This window comes from Chrysoperla carnea, chromosome 2 (genome assembly GCF_905475395.1).
Source record: "Chrysoperla carnea chromosome 2, inChrCarn1.1, whole genome shotgun sequence".
In the NCBI taxonomy this organism is placed as follows: Eukaryota; Metazoa; Arthropoda; class Insecta; order Neuroptera; family Chrysopidae; genus Chrysoperla; species Chrysoperla carnea.
The window spans coordinates 50,665,035-50,687,817 of record NC_058338.1 but is presented as its reverse complement, the minus strand read 5'-3'; the positions used below and the strand labels follow the sequence as shown (position 1 = coordinate 50,687,817).

Here is a 22,783-nt window from a genome sequence, read left to right as displayed (position 1 = left end):
GATATAGTTAATTTACATAACTGTCATGCCAATCAGCATGACCATAAGTATTTAATAATGTACCCAGTAATTAACGATAGATAGTGAGAACCCAGTTTCGACCCCCGCTTTCGCATCAAAAGCTGATTTTTGTTATCAAAGCTTCCTTAGGTATACAAAATCTTACCCTGATTACGGCATATAATAAAGAAAAAATTAAAATTCACCACAAATACGGAAAATTGTACATTGATGTGGATTTTTCAAATAATATGAAAAAGTTCATACAGTGTGTTCATTTCAAAAGTATTTGCTTTTAATAACTCTTGAAGCTATGACATGATGTGGTAATTGTTTTGAGAAAAAAATACGTCGATTTAAATATTAAGGGGGATTTAAGTATGTATTTTGAAATGGTGGATTAAGAATGGGAAATTTTGAAATGAACACACTGTATATACAAATCGATCGGAAATTTTTCGCCCGATTAAATAATATCTTAGGACCGATCTATTTTCTTCTAAAATGCATAGTTTTCGAATAAATTGCAAAAATTGGGGAAAAACATTGATTTTTCCGAAATCTTTATTCTACATATAAGAAGCTAATACTTTGTCACGGGTAGCATTGCTGCCTCCGAAACTTAGTAAATTTTCATTTAGCTTATCAAGCATTTTCATTCAAACTAAACGAGAATGCAAAATTTGAGCTCAATCGGTTGATTTACATTCAAACATTAGAAGCTAAATAAAAGCGTGGAAAATAAATCGATCCGTGTTAAATATTAAATCAATTGAAAAGAAGTGAAAATAAACAATTTACTGATTTATTTGTATACTATGTATATGAAATATACCAAGGTATACTAAGTTTAGTCCCAAGTTTGTAACGCTTAAAAATATTGATATTCATAAAATCCCCTAATTAATTTCCGTTTATCTGTCTATCTGTTTGTCGTCTGTCTCTCTGTCGTCTGTCCGTCTGTCATCACTATAATTCAAAAACGAAAAGAGATATCAAGGTGAAATTTTTATAGTGTTCTTAGAACTTAAAAAGTGAGGTCAATTTGGTCTTGTGTCCGTAGGACCCATCTTGTAAACCGTTAGAGATAGAACAAAAGTCTAAATGTAAAAAATGTTCTTTATAAAAAAATAAACAACTTTTGTATGAAACATTTTTTCGTAAACATCACTGTTTACCCGTGAGAGCGCAAATTTTTCGAAATTGTATAGTATGTATTATATGGGAATATCAGTTATATATGTATGATATGTATGTAAGTTTAATGTGTGTTCCAACGTCTATACATGGTATTTCAACAATTTACTCAGTCAATTGTTTGTTTTCACTTGTCATGACAATATTCTTCATACTGCCAAAGAACCTATTATGATTAAAAAAACAATCGTCTTATAAACTTAAGTTCAAAATTATAAGATAACTTAAAGTAATAGAAAGTATGTATAGTATTTTTTTTAAAAATTTCGGTTCACTTAAATTAAATTAAATATATTACCTTTCTAATCTGAGCGAAATTTCACCATAGTTGAATTTCACCTGAAAAATAAAACACATAATAAATAATTTTGAGAAGTATTTAATTACTTTAGAGGCATTTATTAACTAAATATGTCCGAAAAAAAATTTGTCCCAAGCCTCTACCGTTTAGTGGCATAAATAGAACTTTGATAACCAACATAAAAAATTTCGTGATATTATAGATGGAATGTTCAATGATATATTCTTAAAATAATGATTGTCGTGATTTAAGAGTCTAGAACGCGATAACTAACAAAATTATAGGCAAATGACATTTTTTCAATATGGCGAATTTTTACGTATGATTACCGTACAAATTTGAAGTCGATTGACCGTCTTTTGCTCGAGATAAAAGACCGTCTCTAATTCGAGCAGAGTCAATTGACCTGGCTGTGGTTAAGGCATTAGAGTTTATCTTTATACAAAAAGGTAATTTTCCTTAGAAATTATAATTTTTCTCTGAAATTATAATGTTTCCAACAAAAGTTGTTTATTTTTCAATATTTTATAAACAATAACTAATTTAAAATTGTTTCTATTTATTTTCAGTTATAGACATGAGTTGCTTTTTTTAATTAGGTCCGTTATTTTCAAAAGCTCTTTGATAAAGATATTATCAGCAGGATTTTTTAAAATACAGATGGACGTCTGGTATAACTAAATAAATAACTTAAGGAATATTTTTTAAGTAATAAAATTGATTTATATAGGTAATGATTATTCACTTAAAAAATTTCAAGGTTATTATTGTCTTTACTCTTAAATAAATTATATAAAAACAAAAAATATTTTCATGAAAATAAAACCAACTTCAAAAAATATGAATTTGGTAAGTAAAAAATGCATTAATATTAAAATATATAAGCATCATCAATAAATTTATTTGTGAGCAGTAATTAATTTTTATTCAATCTTTGAGATTTAATTTAATTCTAACATAATCCATTTTTTTTATCAATATAATACAAATACCGCTAACATTATGCAGCAAGCATTATGCTTTTTTTGTCTTTCTGATCAAAAGTTCCTCAAGGGCACAAAGAAAATGATGACACATTGACAATTATAGGCCTTTGAAATCCAAGAATCATCAAAAAAACCAGAACATACTGTTGAATACCTTTCAACAACGATACTGAGGTACTGTTGAATAGGCCTTTGAAAAAGGAAAAATAGTTCCATTGGCCATAAATGAACTCAAATATTCATTGAATTATCCACAAGCATGTAGAAGCAATCGAATTAAAAATCCCTTACTCCTTCTTTTGAAATCGGTTAACAAATATTTAATCATTCGCATATTCTTGTCTAGTCTGACGTCAACATACATACAATTTTCCTAAAATATACAGTGTTCAGTACCTACATTAATAATACTATAGGACTTACGCAAATAAATACAAAAATTATAAGAAAAAATGTCTCATCATAATATTTAAGTATGCAAATTACGAAGACATTATTGCGTAATCTCAATGATTTTATTGTATCAATTTTTATTTTGAGAACAACTATTTTCAAATGACCAATATTTTACAAAGAATATTATTGTTTCAACTGTGGTGATAGTGAGGAAATGATTGAAAACGTTCCATAATATTAATTAAATTACAGTTAGATTAATTATACTAATCTAATTGGTAAATACATATAAGTCACAAATAAATGGTAGCAATGGTATCAAAAAAAAAAAAAAAATTAAATCGCAAAACGCGCTTTTTTGGTATGTTATTTGAACCCCTTAGGGAAGTGTGAAACTAGACTAAACGTTTTGCAAGTTTATTGCAAGGATTACGCAGGTAGCCAACAAAAAGTTGTGCTACCTGCGTAATTCGTAAAAAAATTGCGCAGGTTTTTTGCTTCCAAAACGTAATTTCACACTTCCCTAAGGAGTCCAAATAACATACCAAAAAAGTAGCTTTACATCGCCTTCCCGCCGCCATTTGTACCAGTTTTCTAAAATTTTTTTTTTTTTCGAAAATTTTTCATAAGGTTCACTAGTTAAAGCTACCTACAAATTTTCATCTCTCTATCTTTTATATTTTTGGAGAAAATGGATACGATATTTTGCCCTAATTTGCCCCCTCATGAGAAAAAAATTATGTTTACGAAAAATTGTTTCAAACAAAAGTTGAATATTAAAAACTATTAGACATACGGATCCCTGGGGTGGCTTCAATTGTTTCAAATTTTGAAATATTTTCAAAATGATAGTAGCAACTAGTGTCAAAAGCGCATAGTTTTAGGATTGAACTACAAAAACTGAAAAAAAAAATTGCAGTTTTTCACGAATTAGTTAGCACAACTTTTTTCGCTTGCAAAACGTTTAGTTTAGTCTAGTTTTACACTCCCCTAAGGAGTGCAAATAGCATACCAAAAAAACAGCTTTACATCGCGTTTTGCGATTTTAATGTAGAATTTAAGTGGCGTATGCTCCCTAAGTGGCGCATAAAATCCCATACGCCTCGATTAAATTTGTTCATATTGCGATATAATCCAAATGCAAATGATCCTAGCAATGGGCGTTGGAGTGTCCATAATTATACACCATACACCATTACACAGTGATTATTGGCATTCCAACGCCCAAAATTTAAAAACGTTTGCTTTTGGCTCGTCGTGTCCATTGAGTATTTTGATCAAAATAGATCTACAATATCTCGCAATAAGAGCAAATTTTTCTGAGACCCAATTTTCAAAGGATAAATACGGGGTTCTTTTGACTGAATGACGATTTTTGTAATATTGTCGATGATATTAATCGACGAGTCTAACGAGCTAATTGACAGTTAATTTTACGTTATGAAGGCTAAAAATTCAAAAAATCACTCCAAAAAATAAACGCCCGGGCTAGCGAAAAAAAACTACAGCAAGTCCTCTAAGTCCTCAGCAACTTATTATAGAAAAATGTCTGTTAGGGTAATTGTTTGGTAATAATCGATGTTTTTATTATGTTTATTAATGAAATTGAACACATAAAAATAATGTGGATTGTCATGATATTCGCTTTAGTGGAAAGATAGTTTTATACCATTTATGTTTCAATATGATTTTGGATCAGCGGCACCAGGGATGGTTCGAATGGAGAATTAATTACGCTGGTGGTATTTACGCGCAACATGGTTTATTTAATGTCTGATTTACCGGCATAGTCTAAAGAATTCACGCAATCCCTCATAGAAAATAATCAGTTTCTTGTTTGAAATAATTTTTTGTGTATCTATTAGAATTGATTCAATGTAAGTCTTTGGAAATCCAAATTTGATCATATTTTACTCCCAATGTTATTTTTTTCTCCCAATAATTGACATTCGTTTGACCCCTGATTAAACGGTTCAATTTTCCAAAGTATTTAAATTTGTAGAAGACTATTTTAAATTTATATTTAAATTATTTAAATTTCTTAGTGATAATATTAATGATTAAAATCTTTTTATCGTGATTGCAAAGGTTTATTTTAAATAAAATAATTAACATGAATTAAAATATTAATAAACATTTTAAGACAATAGGTAGGTATAGACTTTACATATATATACTTATAAATTAATGAAATTAAGTTAATTATATTGAATATTGTGTATAAATTTCCACAATTAAATGTAATTATTTTATAATTAAAACTATTTACATAATGTTTGTTATACCTTCAAAATACAAGCTGTCTCCCATTCAATTCGTTTCAAATATTTTTAGGTTTGAATATAGAATTTAAGAGAATGCAAAAATATTTTCAATATTTAAGCTTAGCAGATTATGTAAAAAAAATCCTTAAGACACTGCATGACAAAATCATGCCGAAAATGTTACAAGACTACTATGAATAATCCAAGTAAGTTTGTGACCTCGAGTGCTGAACGCAACCTTGTCAAAAATCGAAAAATCCGTGAAAATTTTGGCGATTATAACTCTAAAGGGTTAGTTTTTTGATGAAACGTTTTTGGGATGTTTTTAAAGTAGACTAAATTTGCTACAATATGAGACAAGAATGGACTGACTCTGTAGACTCAATACTCCGAGATAAAGCCTTTGTTATTACCAGTTAAAAGAAAGTTTAAAATAAACATATTGATCATTTTTATACCATTTAATATATTTTTTGGTATATATATAACAAGCTTCGATAGCGCACTAAGTTAAGCTATAGACTTAGAACACTAAAATCAACAGTAATATGTCGCTGGTTCAAATGAAGAAATCTAATCTATTTTTAAATAAACCTATGAGCAGGTATAAACCTTTTTTTTACCGGCTCATGGAGTTGTGACAATCACATCAGTATTTTGTTATAATATTTATAAGTGGTAGAACCAATCAAAAAAAGATTATTTAAAACTATGTTGCATTTCAAAACAACAATAATTGAAATTTATTATACAGTATATGACTTTCATACAAACAACTCATTCGTTTGTGTCAACTTCACCACTCAACCCTGTAAGGTAACTGTTGTCACATTCGTGGCACCATTTGCCATATATGATCTCGCGATGAGGTTGAGACTGGAGGCCTTCAAGGTCGGGTGTTTTTTTGTTTTTGCATCAAGTTTAAAGCCATCCTGTATACACTATAGGTGCTCTTATTTAAATATTGAATTTTAATTAAAAGTTTAATAGAAAAGTTTTATAAAATCTACCTATTCAATATACATGGTTGATGGTTAAGTAACTACTTCAAGTAATGTTGAATGCGGCAGGCAGTTTAATTAGTTTACATTATGGTTTGACTATGTAAATTTTACTTCAATACGAATCAAATTAAATGATGAGTATAGTATAGATAGAGTATAGATAGATAGCTGTTTGATTTTAAATTGATGGACGCAGGCGATTTTAAGAGAACAGATATATTGAGGTAGTGAAATGAATAATTTTACCTTCAAAATCTATAAATTCGTTTTCACTGTAACAATTCATTTTAACAAAAGCACAGGCCGAAACATTTTACGGGTTAATGGATAATTTTAATTTTCTTCAATGTTGTCATGATTAAAGGTCTAATAATTACCTACATTCATGCTAATTTATAGTGTTGGAAGCTTCGGGGTATTTTCTTAGACTGTCTAGCTTTACAAGTACTCATTTTAACTTAATACTATTAAATTTTCAGAAAATATACGGGCTGAGCAATAAATATAAGTGGTTTAAATTCGATTTCCTAGATTAGTTTCCATACAAACTGAATCGTGTTAAACAAATACTCGATTAATTCTATTTTCTGAAGTAAAAAGAAAAGAAAACAATTAGCACAAAAAATAAAACTAATGAAGCAATTTGAAAATTGTCATGCATACATGCAGCAAAGATGCACGAACCACTACGAAAAAATTAATGCGTTAAATCACGTAAGATACATAGTTTAGACGTAAGAAAATGATTAATATCAAATAATAAGCATTCCATGATGGAAATGCTGTTATTAAAAATAAATCTTTATCTATACGTACAAATTTTCTCCATATTTTCATTTCATGTTTAATTCACATTTGTTTTCATTCCCTTGTGCTAGTTGTAGTTGACATAGTTTAGGCTATATTGATACATGAGTTCCAAAAGTTTGCGAAAACTTATGTTCTTGTTTAAAAATTCAATCTTTGTACCCGCTATTACGTACACAAATGAAATAATGCTTATATGATGGAGCAATCTAAAATTTCGTATTAATCGAAGAAATGAAACCAAAAAATCCCTCTACCTAAAAATGATTGTCAGAGTGTACTCAAAAATGTCATATACGTGAGTGCTTGTTCTTTTTCGATTTACGCCCATGCGGTGGGGCAGAAGTTCCCTACTCCCGGACACCATGTTGTCTTTATTAAACATTAAAAAAAAAACTATTGGATTTTATATTTTGGACAATTCTAAGCATTTTTTGATCCAATATATTTTTTATTTAACCTCACCGTTTTCGAGATATAAGCAAAAAAAAAATTGCGGATTTTTTATCAAAACTCGTTATTGACGAAAATAAAGATTATTTCGTAGTTCGGTCAAAAATTTAATTTGAAAGTCATTACTTAATAACTTGTTTCATAAAGAGCTGAAGACAACGAGAAACAACGATTCAGCTGAAGTTACGAAATGCTATCAGGCTGGCTACACAACATCATACATTTCTACTTATCCAAGTATACCGGGTATGCCTGCGATTTTTCGAAGAAGATATAGTAGGAAAGAAATCGGAGGAAGTCAAAACTATAGTCTCCCTTTGAATGGCCTCACAAGAATGTCTTCGAATAGATAGCGTACTATGCAAATAAAAATCATTTTACTTTTCTAAAAGGTTTATGTATATTTGTCTAGAGACATCCCTTAAATACAACATTTTAACTTGCCAAACCTTTTTACTAAAACGCAAAAACCCTCCTGTGGTTACTTTCATTTGACCAAGTATATTTTGCACCTTCTGTGTCAATACATTCTAGACTAATAAGAAGTAGGTATGTTCTGCATGTAGTGTTATTGTGTGCTGAATGTCATACTTGAACAAATATAATAAACATATAATTTAATAAATTTTGAAATAGATATTTCTAACATAAATATTAGTCGGATAAAGGAATACATAAAATAGCCATCTTTCTTAAGGAGTCCTCAATAAAAGCTCCGATTTTGTTGATTTTTTTTTTCAAAATGATTCTTTTTGCTTATTATTTAAAATCAGAATATTTCGGAAGGAGGGAATAATCTGGAGGTGGAAGGCAATGTCGCGGCTGATATAACGATGCCCAGCCAAAACCGATAATGACAGAAGTTTGTAATTCCGAGAAGATAGTGATTTTATACTGTAGGTGTCATTTAAGAAAGAATTTTTCGAAATTCATCCCCTATAAGGGTGAAATAGGGGATGAAAGTTTGTATGAAAATATATATAAACCGGCATTTTTAAGTAACTACTTAACCGATTTTAAAAATTCTTTCACTTATAGAATGCAACATTATCAGCAAGTAACATGGGCTGTATATTATTTTCAAAAAAATTAAGGTTCCGCAACAAAAATTAAAATACATTTTTTGAGGAAAAAAATCACACAAGAGTGATTTCTTTATATAAGTTGCACATATATTGTTTAAACAATATAAATAACTAGCAGGTATCCACGTTATAGCCTTCAATTTTCTTAACTTCCCTTTTGTTCACTATTTAATGGATTTTAACTTTTAGTACGACTCCCTAATTATTTTGAAAAGAAAATACGGCCATGTCACTTGCTGATAATGTAGCATTCTATAGATGAATGAATTTTTAAAATCGATTACGTAGTGAACCCGGAGATGTCGGTTTTACTTCTTAATGGATTTTTAGTTTTAGTGCAGAACCTTAATTTTTTTGAAAATAAAATAAAGCCCATTTAACTTGTCGATAATGTAGCATTCTATAGGTGAAAGATATTTTTAAATCGATTAATTTAACCTCCTGATTTCTGAAATGTTTTTGATTTTAAATAATATACAAAAAGAGTCATTTTGAAGAAAAAAAATCAAAATCAGAGCTGTTGTTGAGGACTCCCGAGAAAAAACATTCATTGATGGGACTATATAACAAACATGGCGAATGGGGATAGTAAGACTAACGTATAACCAGTAGATTGCTTTATATACTAAATAATGGTATAAGATAGCATTGAGTTAGTTGTGTATGTGAATTGTAGATCCTTTTTATAAAGAGAAAAAAAGTTCAACCCTCAATGGTGCTCTTGGAATACTCCACGTTTTTCATCAATGATCTTGTTCAGCTTAAAAATAAAGCTCTCTATAAATTTAGTATCTGTTATATTTTTTTTCTATAGAAAGAGATAGGTAATGTATCGGATAGCCAAATCCACAGAAATCATGGCCGATGTTATGAAAAAAGCTAACGAGCTTTTAGTTATGCAGAACACGCTCATTGCTATACACGAAGAAAATTACATCAAATGGAGATCGAAGACCTAGCTCACAACTTGTGACTATCGAGATCCGCGCTTTAACATTTCTTTCATTGATGTTTTAAGTTTATTTTGTTTTTGAGTTTATTTAAAGCAATGCAATTTGTAGCTGTTGAAAGTAGATACTCGTAAAAAACTCTTATATAAACAAGTGAAAAGAAACAATTGACTGAGGAAATTGTTGATATACCAGCTATGAAGAGAGATAAACAAACAAACATACACATAATACGTAATGTGATGTAAGGTATAAATTTACAGTGGGTAAATAGTGATGTCTACGAAAAAATGTTTCAAACAAAAGTTGTTTATTTTTTTATAAGGAACATTTTCACATTTAAATTTTTGTTCTATCTCTTTTTTTTTTTTTAAAGATTTAAAATTGTTTATTGCCCATTTGAAATTGTTTACTTCCAATTTGAAATTATATGTACCTTATTTGAAATTGGAAATGTTTAAAACTCGTAGCAAATTCGAGTTTCTAATGTCGCAAGCAATTTTTTATTCGGTGTATTTTCGATAAATGGGAAGTTTTCAAGATTTATGTAAACCTAAAACAGCCTCACCGTCCTTTTCTATTTTTATATTTGATATAGAGAATCAATTTGCAATATTTGAATAACTTCTAGTTCTTAAATACGCAATAAAAACACTTCTAAATTACCTTCGAGTAATTGAAGTTTTAGTATTAGACCTTACACATCTAAAACTATGTTTTCCAAATATTTTTCGTCGAATTATCTTTCGTTTACTACTATTTCATCTTTTAAAAGATGTGTTAATTGAGGGTTAAACGTATTAGACTAGATAACTTTGATTTATAACAATACATTAATATGTACTGTCAAGATGTTTTTACCGTTTTTGTGGCAATCAATACCAACTTCAAAATCTTTCTCGATTTTTTCGATTTTTATATAGTGATGTGTAACATAATAAAATTATTTCTATGACGCAATAACATTTCAATTCCCAATGCGTCATAAACAGTATTGATGCCAATAGATATGACAATTTGGTCTGTCTGTACCATTATAATTAGATACATGAAAAGTTATCATCGAACTTAAATATCATAAACCTTTCGAAAATACAATATTGGAAATTAACGATGCGTCAGAGTGGATTTAAAAAATATAAATTTAAAGAACAAATTCGTTAATTTTAGATAAATAGAAAGCATCTAACTTTATTTTTTTTAAAAACGCCTCGAGAGATTAAGCTTACATAATTATTACATTTTATAATTTTTTGACAAAATTATTCGATTAATATTAAATTTTGACAGATGCGGTGGGTTCTAAAAAACTATCTGTTATATTTGAGATTCATTCATAGCCTAATGTAATTAGGTTTTGAGAGCAATAAAATTATTAACAGATAGCGACTAAAGGTGGAAATGTGAGTTTGTGTTGTAAGAAACATAGTAAAACACAATTAAACTCGAGACTCTTGGAAATTATGACATGGGGGTTCTTTTTAAGAGTTGAAAAAGTTTTTTTACAATATAGTGCAAAAAATGACCAGCTAGCGGAAAATGTTCAACAGGAAAGTTCTTGACAATAATAAATTGGAAAACTTTTGTGCGGGACTTTTTCCTCAAATTCTGTGAGAAAATCGCAAAACTGTTTTTTTTTTCGTTTTATTTTTTTTCTCAGGCAAAACAAATTTAATTTTCGGGAACTTTGGTGAAAGTGTTCCTTTTTTACTACTAAACAAACATGAATTTTTATGAAACCGAAAAACAAATTTTTATTGAGATTTTTCAAATTTTTCGTTAAAATTGCTCATTTTTTTAACGACCAACTCTCTTGATGTTTTTTTCGATTTTCATATTCTGCTTGAGCTTATTTTAAACGTTGAAATGTCTATTTTAAAAAGGTTTATCTATCTGTATGGTTTATTTTTCATTATAAGTCTTAAAATTCTGAAAACACGATTACTCAAAAACGAAAAGAGATATCAAGCAAAAATTTTTATAGCGTGATCAGGATGTAAAAAGTGAGTTAAAGTTCGTAAATGAGCAACATAGGTCAATTGGGTCTTGAATTCGTAGGACCCATCTTGGAAATCGTTAGAGATAGAATTACAGAAGTTAAAATATAAAAAGCATTTCCATTAAACCATTTCCCACAAAGATCACTTTCCCAAAAGGTTTGAGCAGCATCCATTCTTTGTAAATAAGTAAGCTATTTTTCTTCCGTCATAATTTAAATGGCCCTAGCCCCAACCATTATCCAAATGCTTTTTTAAGCGTTTTCAAAGCCGTATAAAAAAAATTACACCTTTTATGAAAAAAAAACCTCAAAATCCACTACGGTTATTACATATGTTGAAAATTATGTTGGTCCAAATTTTGCCAAACTTTGTTTAAATTAATTATATTAATATTAACACAAAGTTTTGGATGATATTAAAAAAACTTTTACACATAAAAACATTTGGAAAATTTTTTTTATTATTTAAAGTAAAATATTTTATTTTGGAGGTAGGGCTTTCTAACCTATAATGTCAGTAAGTTTTAATACCCTGGAATTCATAAAGTTTCGAAGTAAAATATAAGGTTATTAATCACAAAAATAAAGTATTTATTTTGATTCAAATGAATAGGCGTTAACAGAATAGATCACGAATCCGATTTTTTTTCTATCCAAGATAACAGTCCAAAGTCGTATATGAATCATTTTTATCATCACTTGAACAAAACAGATGAATAATTTTTAACTGTTTATTTTATAATCATTCATAATTTTTTTTTGAAGTAATTTAATTTTATGATACCTACCAAAGTGATTTGTTTATTTGATTTTTTAATAGAAGCACTTGTTTATTTATCTACGAAAAGAAATGTTTATGTAAATTCTGAAACATTTACGTAAAAAAAACCTTATTTCGAAAGGATGTATGTACTAGCGTATTCGTAAATAAAACAATGTTGTCTTGAAATAATCAAGATAAAACAATTTTTTTGAATAAATATTCGAAATTACACTGAAAAAAAATTCTTAATACCAACCGATATGAGGTTGTCTCAACCTGATCGCAAGATCATATATGGCGAATGGTGCCACGAATGTGGTACAACTACCGTACGGGATTGAGTGGTGAAGTTGACACAAACGCATGAGTTGTTTGTATGAAAGTAATATACTGTCGAGCAAATTTCAAATAATATTGTTTTGAAATGCAACATAGTTTTAAATAATATTTTTTGATTGGTTCTACCACTTATAAATATTATAACAAAATACTGATGTGCTTGTCACAACTTGCTAATAGATTTATTTAAAAAAAAAAATTCGATTTCTTCAAGTCGGATTTGAACCAGCGACATATGGATTATACTATTTTAAAATCCTAAATATACAGCTTTAACAACTGCGCTATCGATGCTTGTTACATATATACAAAAAAAACTTTCTGTAACTGGCAACAACAATCTTCATGAAGTTGGCTCAATCACTTATGGACTAGATTTGATAAATATGCGATCATAATAACCAATTGGCATTCTATTTAAAGCAAACACAAGAAATTTTCGTATAATTCATCGATTTGCTTTCTTTACACGATTATATATTCCAACTACAAGTTTATTTTCTATCAATAAAATGCATGACTTTAAACTAAAATCAATCTCCTTCATAGAAGTAATGATTTTGTTGATTTAACTTCAGTGATTTTGTATCAATGAATTCATATTTTAAATTCAATCCCATTCTATTGTAAATACAAATATTTAGCTCTACGTGTTCCAATCGATAGGCAATTGTTTGAAAGTATTTTTACTTAATTTCAATATGAAACTGTCAATTTCGGGATGAGGTTGTCATTATTTTAATTTTTTTTTTCAGTGTGCAATAATTTCAAAGAACAAGTAAGAATAGAATATTTAAGAATGATGTCCTGAAAACCACAATATTCTTTTTATAGTAACAACCAAAATATTGCAATGAAATTTCCAAATTCGTAACTTCACGTTATAGTTCCAAATTTTAAAATTTCCACAAAACTCGATATCCCAAAAATGCGATGTATCGATTAAAAATCATCTATTCATTTCCAATTGCTAGTTTAAAAAAATTATAAAGTTTTCCACCGTGCTTTTATAAAAAAAATCATCATACACGGAAAATTGTATTACAATTATATGGTGATTCACGGCTTAGACAAAAAACGTGATCATAAATTCGTAAATTCATCAAAATATTGTTGGCCATTGAGAAGCTATTCGCTTCAGAATAGAAGACTGATAGAAGAATAGAAGGCTGATAAACAAAATTCTTATAATATTAAAGAAATGTTTTATAAAACAATTTTTTAAATTCGATGTTTAACATTAAAATAAAAAACTAAGTAAAAAAGCTTAAAGAAAATGTGTCATCATTTTAAAAAGAAAACAAAAACGATTCCCCCATTATAGCATGAAATAACATATTTTCACAGCATGTTAAATTTTATATAGAAATGTTTCCAACTAATTATCTGATATCGCATAAAAATACATTACTTTAAATAAAACTCTACGTAGGCATTTTCCATTATATAGATTGAAAGTTTTTTTTAAATTCTTTTTTCTCATTCACATAGCGATGTGACAAAATACAACATGTAGCCATAAAAGAGCTGACACGGAAAAGTGGGGTCATAAGTTAAATCAGATTATAAATTGAACTGTAACTTAAGATAAATATAATTTCTTACAAATTTATAGTCCAAGCGATAGAATGCGGAATATATAATTACACCTGCAAATCTATAGAAAAAAGGATATTGCCGAAAGAAGGAAAAAGCATGTGTTATTCATTTTAACAAGGTACAAATTCTTCAACGTCTCCTTGCTACTCGACAAACAATAAATTATAATTGCTGACACTTTTATTACTTCTAAAAATTTTAAATGCAAAAAATCTTCCGCGAACCAACTGTTCTGCCGAAAGCACCACAATTAAATGTTCTGTTTCACTAGATTTAGCCCTTTTATCCCGTAAATTACCAGGTCTTTTTAGGTAACATAAGAAGAAAAAAATATATATACAGGGGAACCCATTTTAATCGATGGATCCAAATATCTTCTAAAATACTTAGACTACAAAAAAATGTTTCGTACAAAAATATTCAATTTAAAGTGGGACATCATATTCCAGATTTTTTTCGAAAAACGTTAGCTTTCGGAGGAAATGTAACTTAACATCTATGTAATTGAATTTAATCGAAAGAAAATACGCTTAAGGTTTATCGATAATTGTAGATAATTTACCCATCTTTAAAAATATATATCATGATTTTTGAGAAAAAACCAACTTTTCCAGGCCACAATCGGCGAAAACTGAAATAAGGTCAAAATTTTCGAGATTTTTCTTATTTTTCGGCATGATTTGATCGTTTTCCGAGGTCGAAAACTTGGATTTAACATTGCCTTTACATTGCAAACAACATATCAAAAAAACAAAAATACATTTGAACAAACAAAAGACAGTTTCTTAATATACCTAGCATCAAAACAAACGCCTCTTTTAAAAAATTTAAATATTTAGCAATTTCAAACATCTGTATCTCCGTGAAACATGGTCTTATCGGAATCGTCTACAACTCATTGGAATGCTTGTAGTTTTAATTTCCGAATACTTGTTATCACCTTCCACTGGTTTTTGCCGGGGCGTATGAAAGCTTATTAATTTTTCTGTCGAATGTGTTTTAACGCATCCTTTTACGAGCTTTTTCGAATAAATGACATTGTGAAGTCAAAGCAAAAACGAATCGAATTAAATTTTTTATTAAAATGTTTAAAAATTTGTATTGGTTGTATTGGTTGTTTACCAACACTAATCAAAATGTACTTTTATGGAATCTGGACTTTTATAGATGACTTTTCTACAGAAAAGTTTATATTTTACATACAGCATTTCTGTAACAGTCATTGTCTGTTATTTAATTTAGAAACTACCTACTGTAGTGACATCCATTGTTTGGAGTGCCAATTTATTGTAGTTCATATAGGTCATATGATAAAAACTGTGGGAGTTGCGCATCTATATCATAATTATTTGTCTTTGCTTCTGCAACTACCTGTTGACCTTCGGAATACACTGCATAAGACTATATTTTCGGAGATGATTTAAAACATTTGATGATTATGAAAAATGGTGTTTGTTAGTCTTAGTGAGTATAGAATTTAAAATGAATGATAAAATAATGTAAATGATAAAAGCAGAGGAACAGAGTACTGACTAGTCGACAGTCACACTCAACAGACATCTGTTATGTTGTTATAATTAGCATATAAAATATGACATTCGTTACAAATTGTGTTATACAATTTAATTTTATGTATAATCAAGTGAAGTGAGTTTGTTTATGTGTATTTGATAAAAATTAAACTGTTTGCAGGATGGATAAAAAAAACTAACTCAGCAGAGATATTCACACATGACGGAGGAAATATTTATTTATATTATAAAAATGAGTTTTATTCGAAGAAATATTGCAGTGTATTCAAAAACATTATTCAAAGTATTTAAAAAATAGATACAAAAAAAATGTGTATAATAAAATGGACAAATGCTGTTTATTTGACCGTCTATTTTAGTTCGAATATCATTTTACATTCTTATAGGCGATCAGCATTTTTGGTATGCATTTTTAACAAGGCGTAAAAGGGCCCCACACGATAAGATAGGAAAATGGCTTTCAGTGAAGATTTTTCAAACCGCCCGAAAAATATTTTGCAAATCCTTCTGATTAAAAGCTCACGGCCACAAAAACTATCCGTTAAACAATTTTATGTCCGTGAGAGCTTTTGATCAGAACGATCCAAAGAACATTTGGGGGGGGGGGGGGTTATAAGAATTTCACAGAAATCCATTTTCCTATCTAAGGGTGCGGAATCCTTTTTCGGAAGAATTTCGTCGATATTAGAATGTTATCAACTATACGCCAAGAATGTTATCAACTATCAGCCACGGTTTGGTGACTCAGCCCTCTAGTCCAATTCAAAGTTTCAGAGAGATTTCTTCTTCCACAGGCTCATTATAACATGACACATGGTTTTATTGAAAGTTTCTGAAAAAAAATTGAGAGGCGGTAGTCTCTGCTAGCTGCGTTGGGGGATTCGTTGTAACTGCCAGTTCAAAACTGCAAGATGCCTTTGTATTTCGATTAATTTTAACAAAGCGGAAACTTTGCAGATAATATTTACAAAAAATTAACAAAAATTAAGTGTCTGCCAGCTGAAGCGGAGGGAGGGGGAGCTTCTTTCTGTCTTCCACTTTGAACTTGCAGATATTTCGGAAAAGGTCAGCTGTGAAATTATAAATCGAGCTAACGGACCGGAGTCCTCAGATGAGAAAAATTCTACTTGGAATAATTATTCTAATTATTCGATTAAGTTATAGAGGCTTCATACTTTAGGTAAGTAAGAGAGATTTTAGGCTTTGAGAAGGGAACAAAAAAATTTATAAATTTATTGAGATTTTGAGATAATCGCAGTTTCAGTGTGAAGTTGAAGTGAGTATCACGCAGTGTACTGTACATACATTACACAAAATGTAAATTTATGTTGTTTTAAACTAAACATGATGTAATCTGTAATATTAATAATATGTCTAAAATAAATACATTTCAAATAGGTTATTATAAACTGTTAAAAAGTTGTATTGCTTTTTTATTTTATAACACTAAACTAATATTTAAAATAGTTAAAAAATGTAAATTATATCTTTATATTTAAACAATTAATCATTAAAATTACTAATTATGTTTTTTTGATCGTAAAAAATGATTTTTTTATTGCAAATGGCTTCGGCATGGTTGTACTAGAGTAAGCTACCAAAACGAAATAACATAAATATAACTTCAAAGTCCGCAATTGTCGAATTAATTTTAAATGTTAAATTTTAGAGTTCCATAAAACATATTTAAATGAGCTTATTTTCATTTCATTCCTACACATTATTCCTACACTGTACGAGATGTTATTAAACATAGTATTCATTACAGATAGTATATATACATTTAAAATGAAAACTAAATCATTTCATTTAGTAGAGTGAAATTACGCCTTGTGTATGGATTAAAAGTTCGAGCAGTGAAACTTGGGGGTTTTTCTTTTCACATCAAAATAAGTATTTTTTGAAATTTTTTACTTTCCCGGAGTGGTGCAACATGTTTAAAAAACAAAATGGCGTCAAAAATGAAATTTTTTTCAGAAATTTTATCATTTTTATTTTATATTCGCAAAAGGAGACATCGGTGCATATCCAAATTTGGTAGGTTTGTAGTCCATGTTAAGAACTACTCCTCATAATTTTTTGGTGGGGTTTCGTCCCTACCCTCCCAGTTATATATATATGTATACATACATATGGTAAAACAGTTCATTTGACTATAACTTGAAAAATATTCGATTGATTTTAATGAAACTAATATCAATAGTAGGTTTTATTACTTACAACTTTCGGTTAAAATTTTAGCGAAATCCGTTAAATAGTTCGGCCAAAATTTCCAATTTAGGGAATTGTTTAAAATGGCTGCCATTTTATGCCATTTTGTCCTACGAGGTTAAATTTTTTTTTAAATTGTAGCATTTTTTATTATCTTTCGATTTTATAATAAGTGGCTTACCCGTAAAATGACTCCTTGATCCATATTTTTGCGAAAAACGGAAAATTTAACACTTTCTGGAAATAATTGTTTGGGGGGTGTATGGACTGGCTTTGGGGGGTGTTTTTTGCTTTGGCATGAGAAAACTATTTTTAAAAGAGGTCTATATGGTTTAAAGCAAAATTTTTAAGTTTTAACACTCGCACTGTAAGGGGGAAGGGGTGTATGAAATAAATGTATCTTAAAAGATTTTAAAAAGAGGTCAAAATAGTTTAAAATGCTAAGTAACCCAAAGTAACCCAAAATTTTAGATGCTTTTATTAATACAGCACTTTTTACAACATCCACCCCTTCCCCGCCCGCTTTCATATTTTTTGCAAATTCAAAATTTTTATGACGTATAAAGGGGTTTTGGGGATCGCTGAATTATGAGGAGTAGTTCTTAACATGGACTACAAACCTACCAAATTTGGATATGCACCGATGTCTCCTTTTGCGAATATAAAATAAAAATGATAAAATTTCTGAAAAAAATTTCATTTTTGACGCCATTTTGTTTTTTAAACATGTTGCACCACTCCGGGAAAGTAAAAAATTTCAAAAAATACTTATTTTGATGTGAAAAGAAAAACCCCCAAGTTTCACTGCTCGAACTTTTAATCCATATAACAGCCTTTTTTTGCTTAGATTTACTCCAGTAATTGGTGAATATAAAATTTAAATAAAACACAAATACGCGTAAATTGCATGTCAATTATTTGAAAATTACATATCTGTATTAATTTTATTCGAAAACCCCCGAATCCAAAAGAACTAAAAAACTCACAAATAACAAGTTTGGAACGATTATATGACAAATTTCCCGAAAATTCCAAGAGTGGGCGCGGGTATCGTTCACCCTTGGCACCAGGTACCTCGGAGACCAATTCTGGCGTAACAAGTTTGGAATCATTTTCATCACTATGAATCGAATTGTGAATTTAGTATATTTGCGATTAATTTAAAATGCATATTATTTATGCAAATTGTCTTATAAATCAATTTAGGTCACAAAATTTCCTGACGCTCTAACGAATCAAATGCCGAAAACCGCATGCAAATCCAACTTACTGTTCAAATTTTTCGAACATTGACCGTTTTTGGTGTTTTGTTTCTGCTGTAAAATCATTTATTAAAATGTCAAGTTGCTAACCGGGACTAACATTATACACCTATCCACATACACAACCATAATATAGGACAATAATGTCACAAAATGTGTCGTTTGTTAAACGTACCAGTGGTTTTATCATTTAATTGAAAATTTATTAAGCTCCGTGAAAACCCGTGAAAACAGTATTCCACAATAACAGATTAAAAATTGAAAAAAAATAATTTTTGTTTCTAAATATTTCCGTACAATAATTAATATTTTTAGTTGATAAACTGATTAAAAAAAACTCACAAATTACAATTCAATACAGGAAATTGAAATACGAATAAATTCGAAAATTTTGACAACTGAATGTCTAAAATGAGAAAAATTATAGCTTAGTCAATTCTATAACTAATTTTTTTAATCATTTTTTTTATAATCAATTTTTTATATATTTCCATCTAAAAAAATTGCATAAAAAGGAAAATGATGCTCGTACCTCATAAAAAATATTAGCGAAAAAAACATAGTTCCTACCGGGTGCCACGACACCTCTCACTCTTTTGCTTTAATGAAAACTCATTCATGAAAAAAACAGTATAGAAAAATTATTTTTCGATTTACTTACTATAAAAATAACCAAGATGTAATCTATCTCATATTTATTTTCATCCCATCACAATCTAGTGAAAAATAAATTATGAAATTTGAATAAAAATTAAATTTTTTGTAGAAATATATACTAAAGGAGGATCCCTCACCAGTAATAGAAAAAAATAAATTAGTAGAAAATGATCCAAATTTTTAGTATGTTGTAGTTAACGATACATATTATTAAATCAAAAAAAAAAATTGGGTATCTTATCGATCAATTAAGAGAGTAATTAATTAATTAAAAATACACTAAATAACATAGCATGATATATCATGCTATGGTGAGGGATCCTCCTTAAATATTCTGATTTTGAGCCATAAAAGAATATTATTGTTTTTCTATTTTAAATTAAAAGTCGTAATTTTTACTCGTGGCTTCAAACACGAGCTGCCATGATGTGGCACCATATAGGCAAAAATAATATGCATTAAATACTAATTTGTTGATGGCTTTCATAGTAATTGTAGGTTATGTTACCATCAACTTGATACAAATAATAATTGCATACACGATTGTTGTTTTTACCAATATTACGTCACCAAAATGGCCGACAGAGTTTTTGCAAGACAACAAACTATTTTGTGGGTTTTCCACTAAAAAACCCACTAAATAATTTGTTGTGAAATGGTTACAAAAACTTTGGTGGTCTTGAGAAATTTTTTCTTCAAATAATTGTTAAAGGTCGTAATGTCTTATATGAATAAATTTTGCTACTGACGATGATTGCGTTGCAATCGAAATATCGATATTTAGCGGTATATAAGTCTGTTGTATGTTTTTTAATTGTATTTTTTAAATAGAATTTCTTAATATACAATTTTATTTCGAGTATCGTGGTATTTATTTCAATAACCGTTAAAATTTAATTTAATTTTATGGCAAGAAAGCTTGTTTATTTTTCCGATGTATATTTTTTGGTGGCTTTTTATTAAGAAAATCAACATTTTGAAGTACTTTTTCAAACATGGTAGAATACCCTATTGAATTTCATTTTATTTGACCAAGATGCGTGGATATTGATTGATCACGTTCTGTTTGAATGAGAAAAAGTTGAATTTAAAATAAAAAAATCTAATAAAAACTTGATTGTCATAATATTTTTTGTACAGATACATTCCTTTAGAGAGACCCCTTCTTGTTCCCTCTACACTCTACTGAATAGTAATTAATGAACACCCACTTAAGAGAGTCATAAATAATTCCATACATAAATGTAATAAAAATTATTTGAGAACAATATTATCACTTGTCATTCATTATTTGTCGTTGAAATAAAATAATTTTAATTAATATCATAAAGACGGTTACATACATATTTTACGAACACACATAATACATAAATATACCAAGTGTTCACTCTAAGACTCAAATATTAACATAAGTCCATTGAGCGATGAATAAACAATGACATTTTGAAGTCGTGCAGAAAATTGGGAGTTTGTATCTAAAAAAATCAATAATTGTAGTTCACGTAATTTTACGCATTCGATTTTTTATATGACTTTCTAATACATTTCAATTTATTATTCTAGAGTCTCATAATTGTCTGACATTTCCAACATCGCCTTCGCCATCCTGAATTAGTTCCTACCGGATTCCCACGATACCTCTCAGATTAAATAAGTAGAAAGTTAGTTTGCTTTTGTTTATTTTCACATACGAATTCCTATCAAATACAAGTTGTCACACGGTATATTTATACATTTGTACAACATTTAATTTAAAGTCAGTTAGTTTGTTAGTTTATTGTTGATGGATGTTAGATTTGGTGTATCATGTTTAACAGATACCAAATATAAATTACAACATGTGTCATGTATGAATGCGGGAGGGGAGGGCGATGAAAACCATGGGGATATTAGGTATTATATGAATAAATATTTACATTTGAAATATTTATCTATTGACATCCAGTGGTACTGAAAATATCAATTTTCTGATTGACATCATTGCAATTCCTCTATAATTCAACAGTAAACACAGTTCATTAGTTCTTATTTTACAGTTATACTATTGCTAAAATTACCCATTTTTTCGAAATCCCTTATCATTATAGAATGTAAAGGAAAACTTTCAAATATGGAATTTTGCGCGTTAATTTAAATTTTTTAAAGGAAAAAGTTTAATTATTACTAGGTTGACAATATAATTTTTTTTTAACCAAAAACTATTTTAACTGAACGGACCCAAAAATCGAAATTAACAAGTGAAAACAAACAATTGACTGAGTTAATTGTTGAAATACCATGTATATTCAGTGTTGATTTCTTTATCACATAACACATACAAACATGTGACACATACATAACTGATAATCAAGTATAGTACATATTATAAAATTTCCGCCTAATTAGCGCCCTCACGGGTAAACAGTGATGTTTACGAAAAAATGTTTCAAACAAAAGTTGTTTAATTTTTGATAAGGAACATTTTTTACATTTAAACTTATGTTCTATCTCTAACGCTTTACAAGATGGGTCTTACGGACCCAAGACCCAATTGACCTATGATGCTCATTTAAAATTTCAGCTCGATATCTTTTTTCGTTTTTGAGTTATCGTGTCCACAGACGGACGGACGGAAATGGACTAATTAGGTGATTTTATGAACACCTATGACAAAATTTTTTTCCTAGCATCATTATTTTTAAGCGTTACAAACTTGGGACTAAACTTAATATACTATGTATATTTCATATATACATGGTATAAAAATTTTATGATATTTTAACGTTTGGAGGTTGTCCACAATATTCATTTACCATCAGTTTCAAAGAAATAAATTATAATCGTTCAGTGAAGAACCAAAGTTAACACCACGGTACCTCGCGACAATATTTATAACATCATCATCTATTCATTACACTAGCATGATAAGCAAAAATAACCTTTGCTATTAAATCCTAACTTAAGGAGTACCTACTTTGAAAATGGAATAAATGTTCTTG

The 22,783-nt window shown here is 28.9% G+C and overlaps 1 long non-coding RNA gene across 1 annotated transcript in view; it reads right to left on the bottom strand.

The window, feature by feature from the left end:
- The window catches only part of LOC123293561, an 82,563-nt gene that overhangs the window by 54,112 nt on the left and 5,668 nt on the right, over window positions 1-22,783 (bottom strand). Inside the window, exon 2 of the long non-coding RNA XR_006535021.1 lies at window positions 1,496-1,536. This is a non-coding gene — a long non-coding RNA (uncharacterized LOC123293561). The remainder of the gene's footprint in view (window positions 1-1,495; window positions 1,537-22,783) is intronic.